General features: G+C 33.9%; 1 long non-coding RNA gene across 1 annotated transcript; it reads left to right on the plus strand.

Moving 5' to 3' along the window:
- The first annotated feature begins 8,899 nt into the window (after positions 1-8,899).
- Positions 8,900-10,848, plus strand: LOC103092746 (uncharacterized). The gene is made up of 3 exons (XR_008918238.1): positions 8,900-9,085; positions 9,300-9,437; positions 10,678-10,848. It is a non-coding gene; the product is annotated as an uncharacterized LOC103092746 (long non-coding RNA).
- Positions 10,849-13,696: the final 2,848 nt, after the last annotated feature.

The raw sequence follows: 13,696 nt of genomic DNA on the forward strand, positions 1-13,696 counted from the left end.
CAACTTGATAGAGAAACTTAAAAAATACGTGAACATATCTGAAGTGAATATCGGAAATCAGCCTGAGGAGACAGTAAAAGAAGATATAACAACAGGGCAATTATTGGCCGCAGAGGATATCAGTTTAGGTAAGAGTTTGATTCTTGATTAGGCTGAAAGGAATCAATTAGTGTCAAGAAAAGAGGCAGCAGAGGTTATAATGTAAATATGGAATTTTAGCTGATAAACATTCTGTTGGTCTATTAACACAAATATTTTTAATTTTTTAATTGTACAATTTTAATTTTAAATTAAAAAATTTTTTAAAATTAAAAAAAATTTAAATGTTACATGGAGAAACAATTTTTGACAAGTTTTTTTTTTTACCATTTTAAAATTCAGATTTGCTACTTACCCTCCTCCCGCTCCCAGACAAGATGATTAATAGGAGAGAGGAGCATATACCCATACTTTCATGTTATACATACTTCCATGTTATTTCTGTCCATAGATGATAGAAGACACCTATCACTCTTACAATATAAATCTCATGAAGGTTATATTATAGGAGCAGATGTCAGGTTTTGATCTGTCCTTAGCTTCTAAAATTCTGTCTTTGGCTACAGACACTATTTTCTTCATGAATCCCTTGCAGTTATCTTGGAGACTTACTTTACTGATAATGGCTTTAGTCCTTCACAGTTGATCATGGCAAAATACTTCTGTTACTATATACATTGTTCTTCTGGTTCTGTTCACTTTTTTCTGAACTCACTCTTTCACTGTTTTTTTATGGTACAATAGTATTTCATTATAACTATATAGAACAACTTGTTCATTCTTCTCCCACATGATGAATAACCCCATAGTTACCAATTCTTTGCCACTACAAAAAAAGGTGCCAATAATATTTTGGTACAGTTAATTCCTTTTATTCTATCTTTGATCCATTTGGGATACTAAGCCTGTAATGAGACTACCGGCTCAAAGGGTGTGCATAGTTGACTTTGGGTATGGTTCCCTATAGCTCTCAAGAATGGTTGTATCAGTTCATAGTTCCACCAACAGCATATCAGTGTTTCATTTTTCCCATGTCTCCTCCAACATTTATCATTTAAGTCAGTTTAGCTAATATGAAAGTTAAGAAGACATATCTCAGAATTGTTTTAATTTAACTTTCTCTCATCAGTAGTGATTTGGAGCATTTGTTCCTATAACTGAATAATTTTAATCTCTTCCTCTGAGAACTGCCTGTTGATATCTATTTCTTGATTGGGGAATGTTTTGTATTCTTATAAATTTGACTTGGTTCTCTATATATTTGAGAAATGAGGCTTTAGTCAGATACTTTATATAACCCCCCCCCCCATTGGTTGTTTCCTAGATTTGTTGTTTCCTTTCTCATTGGTTTTATTTCAGTAAAATCTTTTAAATTTAATTAAATTAAAATACTTTTTTAAATTAAGTAAGCCATGATTTATATATTTGATTTATTTTTTCAGAAAACCAAATTTTTTTCTTATTTGTTAGTTCTATAGTTTTATTTCAATTTATTCATATCTCCCTTGATTTTCAGGATTTCCAAATTGCCGTTTAATTATGGGTTTTTAATTTGTTTTTTTTTATAGTTTTTTTACTTGCCTAAGCAATTAATTGATGTTCTGTTTCTCTATTTTATTAATATAAGCTATGAGATATGAATTTCCTTCTAAGTAGTGCTTGGTTACATCCCATAAATTTTGTTTGCATTCCATAAATGTTGTTAATGAAATTGTTATTTGTTTCTATGATTTAATCTTTGATCCATTTGCTCTTTAGGAAAAGATTATTTCTAATTCTAAAAATTAGTTTCTAATTTATTTTTAGTCTTCTGCATTTTGTGTCACTTTTCTAGCATTCTGGTCTGAAAAGTATGGATTTAATATTTCTGTTTCTATACATTTGGATGTGAGGCTTTTATGACCACTTATGTGGTTGATTTTTGTGAAAGTCACACATATTGCTGAGAAAAAGTGCATTCCTTTCTATTTCCCTTCAGTTTTCTCCAGAGGTCTATCATGTCTGGGTTTTCTAAAGTTCTCTTTACCTTCTTAACTTCTTTCTTGTTTATTTTCTGGTTGGATTTATCTACTTTTGAGAGGGGAACGTTGAGATATTCCCAACTAGTAATATTCTTATTTTATTTTTCCTTCTGTAACTTCTTTAATTCTTCCTTTATGAATATGGATGCTATGCCATTTGATGCATAAATGTTTAATAATGATATAATTTTCATTATCTATCAAACCTTTTATCATTATGATATTTCTTTCCTTATTTCCTTTGATCAGATCAGTCTTTGCTTTTGATTTGTCTGAAATCAGATTTGCTATCCTGGCTTTTATTACTTTATTTGAGGCATAGTATATGCTACTCCAGCCTCTTTTATTCTGTATGTGTTGTGTCCATGTTTTAAATGTGTTTCTTGTGGGCAGAATAATGTGGTGTTCTGGTGTTTAAACAATTCTGCTATCCTTTTCTGTTTTATGTGTAAGTTCAGTACATTCACATCCACATTCCATATTACTAATTGTGTTTTCATGCATCTTATTTTCCTTGTTTATTCTTCTCTTTCTCTCTTTTCAGCCTTTCCATGTTCATACATGTTTTGTTATTGACTATCACCTCCCCCAATTCAACCCTCCTTTTTTGTTCACCCTCAACACCTTCTTCTCTCTAACCTCCTACTTCCCTATAGGGTAAGATAAGTTTCTACAGATGAATATGGCTGTTATTTCCTTTTTGAGCTAGTTCTGATGAGAGTAAGGTCCAATCAGAGTTAAAGCACATCTCCTCCACTGGATTTGCTGTTTATGTGCCTGTTAATGAGAAATAGTTTGCCTCCTTCTAGATCTCCTTTTCTCTCTTCTCCATTTATTCTTCTTTCCCATTCCCTTCCATTTAATATCATCCCATCTTATTTAGCTTCCTTTCTTTGATGCATACCCCTTTTATTGCTCCAATATTAAGTATTTTAGATACTTTAATCTTAAGTATTATTTTCAATATTAAGTATTTTAGATTCTTTAGCTTTAGCTTGCCTTTGAACTATTATAGATGTCTTAATTATTTTAATGATCATCTTGCCAGGTATGAATGAACTCAATTCAACTTTCGCAAAACTATCAAGTATTATTCCTCTCTTGAGTTTTGAATTTAGTCATCAAATTTTGTTTTCAACTTTTTTGCATGAGAAAAGTCAAAATTTCTCTATATTTCATTAAAGAGCAGTTGTTACCTTTTGGAAGTTTAATCTTGGTTTTACTCGGTGTATAATTCTAGGTTGCAGTCCTTTGAATCTTTGCTTTTCAGAATGTCATATTCTGTGCCTTCCAGTCCTTTAATGTAAAAACTGCTATGTCCTGGAGAATCCTGACTATGGCTCCTCAATATTTAAAATGTTTCCTTCTGGCAGCTTCTACTACTTTTTCTGTGGCCTGAGTGTTCTGGAATTTGGTTATAGTAGTACTGGGGTATTTTATTTTGGGTTTTCTTTCAGGAAGAGAATGGTGGATTCTCTCTATTTCTATTTCCCCCTCTTGTTTGAGGATATCGTAATATTCCCTGAGGACTTCTTAAAATATGGAATTCAGGATTTTCTATTGATCATGGTTTTCAGGTATTCTGATGATCTTCAGATGATTTCTCCTGGGTCTATTTTCTAGGCTGGTCATATTTACAATTGAAGTATTTCAGACTTTCTTCTATTTTTTTTTAATTTTGGATTTTGTTTTATTGTTTCTTGCTTATGGTTTCATTAACTTCTATCAGTCCAATTCTAATTTTAAGGAGTTTTCTTCCTTGAGTTCTTGGGTTTCCTTTTCCACTTGACTGTCTTTTCTTTAAAGGGTTGTTTCCTTCAGGTTCTGTTTTGTTTTTTTTTTTTGTTTTGGGTTTGTTTTTTTGTTTTGTTTGTTTGTTTATTGTTGTTGTTTGGTCTCTATTCCCATTTGGTGGATTCAATTAATTAGGAAGTTTTTTTCTTCAATGATTTTTTCCCCCAGATATTGAGTTTTTCAATTAATTCCCTTATATTTTTTAACTTCTTCCAGGGATTCTTTTTAAGATCTAAACTCCTTGCCCACTTTCTTTTGAGGCTTCACATGTTTAATTTATGGCATTGTTGTCCTCTTCTGAGCCCATATATTGATCTTCCTTGTCACTAAAGTACATTTCCCAGGTCAGTTTTTTCTTTTTTTACTTGTTTTTCCATTTTTTTCTTTCCTTTGTAACCATATTTATCTTTTGAGATCCTTCTCTGTTCCTGGAGTAAAAGGGTATATTGTTCTAAGATTACAGAGTACTCTTCTCTGGTATTTGGTGTAGGACTAGCTGCCCTTGTTCCTCGTGGTTTGTCTGTCAAGGAGACAGCAGTACTGGCATGTTCTGGGGAGGTTGGCAACTGTTTCATCCAACTATATTTAGCATAATGACTTACCAGTTCCCCCATTGTTTTGTGGGTTAGTCTGGTCCCCGCTATGTTGCTTCACTGCCCCTACCAAGTAGCCTGGGTGGAGAAGGCTCCCTGTTTTGATTTCTACTGCCCCAGGCTTTCCCCCACCACATGTAAGTAAGCAAATTACTTCACTGTAGTTCTAGTTCCCCCTTCTTGCATCCCTGTAACCTCAAGATTCTTTTGCCATTTGGAAGTGGATAGTTCATTGTTAATTCTAGTTCCATCTTTACTCCTTTGGAGTCCCAAGGCTCTGATGTCACATGAGAGTTTGAAGGTTCCTTACCTTCTCTACCTGTATAGAGTGACCCCATCTGGGTTCCAGGATCTGCCAGTACTATCAGATTGCTCTCTTCTCTTACCTACAGTGAGATGTTCCTCCAGCTTTTCTTTGTTTTGAGGCAATTTGTTTTCTTTTGTTTTTGCATTGAGGAAATGGAGTGCCTTTTCTTCCTACATCTTATCTTTCAGCATGCAACTTTTGTCTTCATGCAAAATCTGAATAAAAGTGAAGAGGGCAGTTCTAAAGAGAGGAAGCTGCTGAGGTATCTATATCCATAAATGTACATATTCACATATGTACACACATATACATCCATATATACATATACATATCTATATGTCTGTACATATATGCATGTGTGAGCATAGAATGCCTTCCGCATGTTAAAGATTTTTTTTCATAGACATTGAAAATGTTTTTTTTACCAAGAACTCCTTGAGAGCAGAGATTGACTTTTTTGTCTTTTTCTGTATCCTTGGTGCTGTACCTGGAACACTTGAGGCACTTACTAATGATTGTTGACTTATTCAAAACCTAGAATTTATTTTTTTAAGATATATTATCTATATAAAGAAGAATGTGCATTTTTGAAAGACTTTCAAGTTTTTGAACTATAACACTCAAGGATGAGATAGAACATTTTATTATCCCTATTACTACAAGAGGAAACTAAGAATCACAGCTGATGATTACCTTTGGCTTATATGTTTCTGTGCCAAGAATAATCCCATGTGCCTTACCACCAAGTTTATACTCTGCCTGATTATTAGTAAATTTTCTGGGAAAAAGAAACATATAGACATACACACACAAATACACATACAAATGGTATCTAGGCTGGTGCAAAAACTGAAGCTAGTGAGCGGGGAAAAGATTGCAAAAACAGAAAATTACTCATAAATTTATAAATTACCTATCGTTAAGATCAACGCTGCCATACTCTTAAGAGATGTGCATTATACAATGTCACATGCATCTGATTTCTTTTAATGTAAAATACTCTCTGTAAGGCTTATTATCTTGTTTTATCTTCATGACAACTCTGTGGAGGAGGTTACATAAATATCATTTTCCAGATTTTATGGAAAACAAAAACAGGAAGATTCTGGAAATAAGACAGTACTTGTTCAAGTACACCCAGCTAGTAAATGGACAAGCCAAGATTCTGTAGAAAGAATGCATTGTCACTTTAAAGATATATTACAGAATCCAAATTGTAAGAAGGAATGGAATACATTCTCTCCCTAGTTAATCTGTGTCACCCTAAGATTTTATTAAGCGTGGGACTCACTCTAATTCCCTACTTAAAATGAATGTGTAAACTCTAGCTTGAGTCTCTAGCTGCCTTTCTAATGAGACTCACCATCACCTTTGTCAGAGTTATGCAGAAAGTGAGGCAGGTCAAGATTCTTTTGAGAAAAGTGAGGTGGGGGGAGGATTCAGTCTATTTCGCCTTCTGCAGATTTGACTATACCATTTACTAGCTGTTTGGAACTTTGAACAACTTATTTAACTACTCATGTTCTTTAAATCTCATATGAAAAGTAGTACTGTGAGAACACCAATCTGACCTTTCGGTGTACATAGTTTCAAAGGAGAAATGCTTGGAAAAAATATTGGACAAATTAAATAAAGAAGTATTATATATACATTTACATATACATATAAATATATACATATTCTGAAAAGAATGAGTTCCACATACCAACCAGTGAAGTTTTTTAAAGAATACAGTTCTTTCAGAACAAAAATGACACAATAGAGAAAAGAGAAATGGATCCTATTTTGACTCTGGCAAAGGCTTAAAAGTACTGGTGAATTTGGAACAATGAATGCCCAGGTGCCAAGAAGAGGAAAAGATCATGAAAAAGTGGTTGGAATGGAACAGAGAGGATATTATAGAACAGAGATGATGTTATAAGCATCAGTGTTTGATATTAATAAACATTTTAATCACTGACATAGATAAAAAATAGATTCCATATGAAATTTGCAAATAATTTGTTTTAGCTATAATTTTCCCAAACCTAGTACTATGAAAAATATATTTTTGAATGTTTTAAATGAATATTATTTTAGATATATCTGTATCTATCTCTTTCGATCTATATGACTGTCCATCTAAATTTAACTGTTGGCAAATAAGTTAGAGATGGCTTCCTTTCTTAGCTATAGATGTTAGACAACCTATATAGATGTTAGACAACCTATCTATATAGAAGGTTCATTAGAAATCACTTTCTTGGGTGTCATCATTTACCTGAATTTGTCTGGTATTGTGAATATGACAACTTTTGGAGCATCATTGCCATTGCTAACAGCAGGCAATCTGGTTCAGCCTTTTGAGTCTGGGGTGAATGAGTCACAGTGGGAAAGTGGATGATGCACTTCAGGGGCTGTTATTTTTTTGGCTGCTGAGTACCATTATTATGGTGATATGTTCAGTTGGTGTTCAGGGAGGGTTAGAACGTCTACTGTGAGAGCTTGCTGAATGCTTTTCAGGGCTGCTTATCCCCGTTTGGTGTCTACCTCTTTCCCAGCTCTTACCTGTGGCTCCAAGCTATAGTTTTCAGCAGCAGCCTGTTAAAACTGTCCAGGCAGAGGTTTTAAGCTTGGATTTATGTCTAACTCTAGGCTTGTGAAGACCTCTCCTGCCAGAACAGATGGATGAGGCAAAATTTGTTTCAGTAGCCATGAAGGTGGCTGAAGCAAACACTTTCGAGTGCTTAAAACTTGGACGGCTATTAGAGACACTGACATCATTCAGGTGCATTTTCAGTCATCCTGACTTTTGTCTTGCCACAGGATTTAGATGACTCTGGAAGAAAGAGTGAGGCTGACAACTCTGGGCAACTCACTTAAATCCAATTCACACATAAGTTAAGATATTACCCTGTGATGTCACTGGTATTCTTTGAAATGAAGGATCACCACCATCACCACCAATTGATGGAACATATTTTTTATTGACTGAATCATCCTTTTATCTTCTTAAATCTAGCTTTGTTTTAAACTGCCCTTGCAGCTGGCTAATATTTTCTTGTAGATTCCAAATGATCAGTTTTTCAGGAGGAAGCTCATAATTTATCTATTTAATCCACTGATTTTGTAGGTGAGGAAAATGAAGCCCAGAGAATACATATAGATGACTAGCTCCCCTGCTAAGACTTCAAGTGTCTTGCCTCTAAATCCAATGCTCTATGTTCTTACCTCTGCATGATAATATAGAGGGTCATTAGCAATAGGAAGCAATTAAAGGTTGCTGTTGCCTCTGGTTAAACCTAGGAAGAAACTTATACTGTTCTACTCATTGAATTATTCATATTCTTAGATATCACAATTAAAAAAGAACAAGTAGAAGAATTACTAGAACAGGAGATCAGCAGTGGCAAACCTGCAATGGGAAAAGCTCCAATGCAGTTTTCCTGGTTTTGTTAAGAGATGTGCATTTTATAAATGGATAACAAAATTCTTAACAGACAAAATGATTTGTTTCTGCTGGATTTTACCCCAATTGGCTACCATTTTGCTGTGTTTTTCCTTTATATAAAAGAACCTCATTATTTCTGTATGGTTTCTCAGTTGTTCACATCTTCCTCAAATGGACTCTGGCATAGAGGTATCCAACTCACAACCTATGGATGTGGCCCCAAGAGATCCATTTCTTTTTGAGTTTGACAACACCAACATAGAGGAAAAAATATAGGACATAGAGTGTATCTAGGGTCAAATTGGAGCTTTGTCACTTCAACTTGTGTGATTGAGGTTATGTGATTTCTGATCAATACGTTTGAGATTTCTCATCTATATAAAATGAGGGGATGGCACAAGTTGACATCCAGTGTTACTTCCAAATCTACATCAGGGAAACTTCAACTCCTTACAAGACAAATCATGTATTAGTTGTGTTTAATGTAGAGGAGGAAGCGGTAGAGAGAGATGATACCATGCCACATGCACAAAACTTTTAACTTAATTGACTTCCATTTCTTGTTTGTTTCTTTTTTTTAACATAAAAGTCAAGTTAGGTTATATCTATTGTCTTCGATATATGCCAACATAGACATGTGCCCCATAAAAAACCAAAGTTCCTTTAACATATGGCTTTATCTTTCTTATGGAATTGAAATTTATGATTTTTTATAGTGTGTTTCTCTTTAGGTAACTTTTTGCATCATAATAGAATATATTTTATGCTTTAATTATTTCCCTCTCAAATCTTGGATGATTCTAGCAATGTCCAAGGATACAATTGGCGGAGTTTCTTTTGTTTTAAAAAACATGATAAACAAGTACAGAATGTGCGCAAGCAGGAAGAAACTGACCTAAAGGTAAATTTTCATTACGTGAAATTTGTCATTAAGATTTATGTGCGTATCTCCATTTTAATTACTAGGGAATGAGCTTTTAAAATAATCTCTAAGACCCTTTCGCAGTTTTCACTGTCAAGGGTTATATTAGCATAGGCCAATCTAAGCTTTTAAATATTGTCTCTCTTGATCTCTAGCTATTTGATGACGCCTCTGCTTCTTTTATACCCCAAAGCTGCTGGTGTCTGACTGGACAGAAACTCAAGTTGGCCATTGGTTAAAGAGTATTGGAATGAAAAAATATATCCTGAAATTTGATTATAAAAGAGTAAGCAGTCAAGAACTTCTTGAATTAGACAATGATGCATTAAAAGTAAGCTTCAGAATTGGCTTTTTATATATGCTACATACAATTATATATTAACTTATTTTATGGTGGGCATTGGATGAAAAACAGTACAAATAATGGGATTCCTATATATGGCCTATTTGACAACCTTATGGTTTTAAGGAAAACATGTTAACTACTTTTTTGAATGTAGTTTCAAGAAATGTTTTTAATGTGATTTGCTCCCCCCTTTTTTTAGTATTCCTGCCATATGGTCATTCCTTTTTATTTCTATTTATTTATTGAAACCTTATACCTTCCGTCTTAGAATATATAACATATAAATTTCCAAAGAAAAAGAATTTTAAGGGGTGGGCAATGTGAGGCAAGTGACTGTCTCAGCATCATACTTCTAGGGGGTCACATTTGAAACCAGGACCTCTTTTCTCTAGGTTTGGTTCTCAATCTATTGAGCCACCATTCTTTTTTTTTAAGAATTCTATTTATTAACAAACACTGGAAAGCAGAAAAGCAATATTTTAATTTTTGACCAGGCAGATTAACTTCACTGAAACAGATTAAAAAACAGTAATCATGGGAAATGGCAAGCTTTCATTTCATTTATAGTAAATACAATATCAATATTTTAAACTTTAAATATTAAATATTGGTTAGTATAACATCTTTGTCATTGACTAGAGGTACTAGAGGAATATGATAATTGACTATACAAAACCCTGAAATATATTCTACTTGGATTCATTTGCCACATAAGAAAATATTAGGAGGATTTTTTAAAATATAGCTTCTTTCACAATTATTTCTAAAATGTTCCTAATGTATTCTATTTAAGTATCTCTAAGCTATAAATTTCTGATATTCTCGGTTCTTCCATTTGAAGACAAATGAAAATTATGCAATTAAAAATAATAAAAAATGCATAGTGTTTCAAATGCAACCATCTCTGGGCTCCCAACCAGTTAAGCAAATAAAAATTAATAGATGAGAAATGTAGCTTCAAGTATAATTATGATACCAATAAGAAGTACCAACACTCTTCCTAGAAAAGATAGTTTTTATGTGAATTCCTTAATGCATTTTAGAGTTCTACAATGTAATTTTTTTACTTCATTCAGAGATATTGAATATTTTCCTAGTGTTGTAAAATCTGAGTTCTTCAGAAAGGATACTTAATTTAATGTTCAGGTTCATTATGTAAAGATTATAAAATATATTCATTTGAATGCATGCATGTAAAGTAACAGCTTTCATTTTTTTTCCAAAGTGCATTGGAATCACTAAGAAGAGAGATCGCAAGAAAATCCTTAAGGGAATTAAGAAAATTCAACAGACAGAAAAAAATTAATACAATCTAACAATTAAATATATCAAAAAGATAATTCTGGAAGATACAGCAAAAATGAGAAAAATATAATTACATGATATTTACCTTTAATCTACTACTTCAACATATTATTTTGATATAGAATAATTTTTCATTGTTGAAAAATTATTAATATCATCCATAATAAGCATTACACATATTATACTGTATTTCTGAATAAACTGATTATAATATACACATATGATCTCATTTTTGTAGGAAATGGATATGGAATTTCCTCAGTACAACTGAAGGAATAGTGCCAAAAGCAATTTTCCTAGTATAACAGAAACTCTTAGATGTTTTCAATCTTGTTCAACTTTTCATTACCTCTGCCTATACCACCTGTAAAAAATCTGCCTCAAAGATTGAATTGTTGCTTTCTTATTGTCCCAGAGTCCTTAATAGACATTAATTGCAGAACCTTAATGTTCTTCTCTCCAAGTCCAGCCCTCTCTATTCTTTGTTAATTTTGCTTCAGAATCCAAATATGAACAAAAGAAATAAATGTATATAAAAATTTATACATATAATAAATATATATCTATAAGGTATATATGATATGTGTGTGTGCATACATATATATTGCCCATGAGACCTCCTTCTTACCTTCTCCCATTAACTACTACATTGACTTCTCCATAGTTTTTTGGTCATAATACTCTCCAAATCATAGCTCAAGTGCTCCAAAATACTGTTTTACATTTATCAATCTGTTAAAGAATGTTATTCAGTTAAACCAATGGCCAACGAGGTGCTTTTGTTGTCCTCTCCCAGGACAATATCTTTAACAACTCTGCCCACTTCTGCTCCCAAAGAGATAAAAGGAAAACGTGCTTTAGGACATCGACAACATGAAGCAATAGTTGTAAAGAGTGAAGAACTATAGAAACATGCATGGACTATACGCTATAGCACCCTTGAGCTATTTAGCTTTAGAATCTTTGTTTTTTAATTCTTACTATAAGCTTTTAATAGACACAAGGATCATTTGTTTTAGTTTTGTTTTTAGACCTGTGGCCTGAAGGAGCCATGTGCACTAGGAAAGAAAATAGGAAAAGTTACTTGGTTTAGAGGATCATATGTATCATCTAAGTTTCCCTAGTGCATATGGAAATATAAATGATCCAAGATAATTTCTTGGGATCTGAGAATGTCCATGAGAATAATAATCCACAGGAAGATCTCCATTGACTGCTGCTGCTGAAAGTAAGGACAAACCTGAGAACACAATGACAGTTTTATTCTAAAGGCTAATGCCAGAGATAGGGACTTGTGTATTTCTAAAGGGACCGACTTCTGTAGGCATGATGTGGCCTAGGAAGAAGAATCAAATTTCAGTTCAACAGGACTAAAACAATAGGAGATTCATGAATGCCTGATTCCCTTTTGTATGTGAATAAATTCTGTCACAAAGGTAAGTTTAATTAGAAGTTAAGGTGGCAGCTTTGTGTGTGTGTGTGTGTGTGTGTGTGTGTGTGCGCGTGTGTGTGTGTGTGTGTGTGTTTTGAATCATTTTCAATTGCAAGCAATATTTAATACTAAATCTAGGAGGAGATAGGAAATCTTTACAGACTACTGTGTAGAAAGACAGACATAAGGTGACATAGTTATACCTCTCTTTGAAAGCTCAATGCTGGAAGCACTGGATTAGGGAAGGATATGGCAGATTTTGCAGCAATAATGCAGGCTTCAGGGGAGAAAGACCTGCTAAGAAGTTTTGTGTGACAGAAGGGCAGGCCATGTTAGAGAGAAATGTTGGAAACGTCTCCACAGATAAGCTTTGGCAACTGGCTGGATGGAGGAGGAATGATGGACTGAGCCTGTGAAGAAGACAATAGTTGGTGAGGCAGGGTGATGAAATAGTGAGAGAGAGAAGAGGAAGAGGGGAGATTTTCTGATTAGAAAATAAGAATTTCAGCTTTGGAAAAACTGAATATCAGATGTTTATAGGACAATGGTATAATTTAGAGAGGCATCACCTACCAAAAATTCCAGACTGGGATCTGGAAAGCTTACCACAATCTCAACACCCAAAGATTAAAGTCCAAATATTTGGAGAACCAAAAAAAACCAAAAACAACCCACCCCAATATACTTCTTTTTCACTGTCCTCTGATCAGGACTGATCTTCCTTCACCACTCTGCCTACTGCTGCTGTCATAGAGCTAGAGAAAACATGCTTTTTGATGTCAGCAATAATTCACATTAGCTGTTGGGAGTGGAGCTATGTGGAAACGTGAGAGTGGTTTGGGTCCCTGAGTTGATTACATTAAAAAAATTCCTTTAAAAAATCTTTTTCTCAACACTTTTCACATTTACATAAAAGGTTTTTATTCTTTTTAATTTTACATAGTTACAAGAGCCTTAGTTTAAAAGCCCTGGTTCACTTAAAAAATAAAACAAACAAAAAACCCTTACCTTCTCACTTAGAATCAATGCTGTGTATAGTTTCCACAGCAGAAGAGTGGTAAGGGCTAGTCAATGGGGTTTAAGCGACTTGCCCAGGGTCACCAAGCTAGGAAGTGTCTGCGGACACATTTGAACCCAGGACTTGGCTCTCAATTCACCGAGTCACCCAACTGCCTCCAAACTGGTTCATTCTTGAAAGAAAATTGAAAAAAGTTACTTTTCTTTTGATGAGTTACATGAATGATTCCAGTCATCCAAGTATCCCTGAAACTCATAAATTCTTTTAGATGGTTTCTGAGGAACTGAAGCTAACATGAGAAAAATGTTCCCTAGAAACTTACCCAGTCACCTGTGGGGAAACAATAACAGCAGATTCTAAAGAATGCCAGAAAAAGGAGTCCATGAATTTGTAAGAACTCATATTTCTATATATATGATATGTCTGAGGAAGCAGAGACAGTTCTGTACTTGCTACCTCTGGGCTAAGCCATATTATCCTCCTTGAGGG

This window comes from Monodelphis domestica, chromosome 4 (assembly GCF_027887165.1).
Source record: "Monodelphis domestica isolate mMonDom1 chromosome 4, mMonDom1.pri, whole genome shotgun sequence".
Classification (NCBI taxonomy): Eukaryota; Metazoa; Chordata; class Mammalia; order Didelphimorphia; family Didelphidae; genus Monodelphis; species Monodelphis domestica.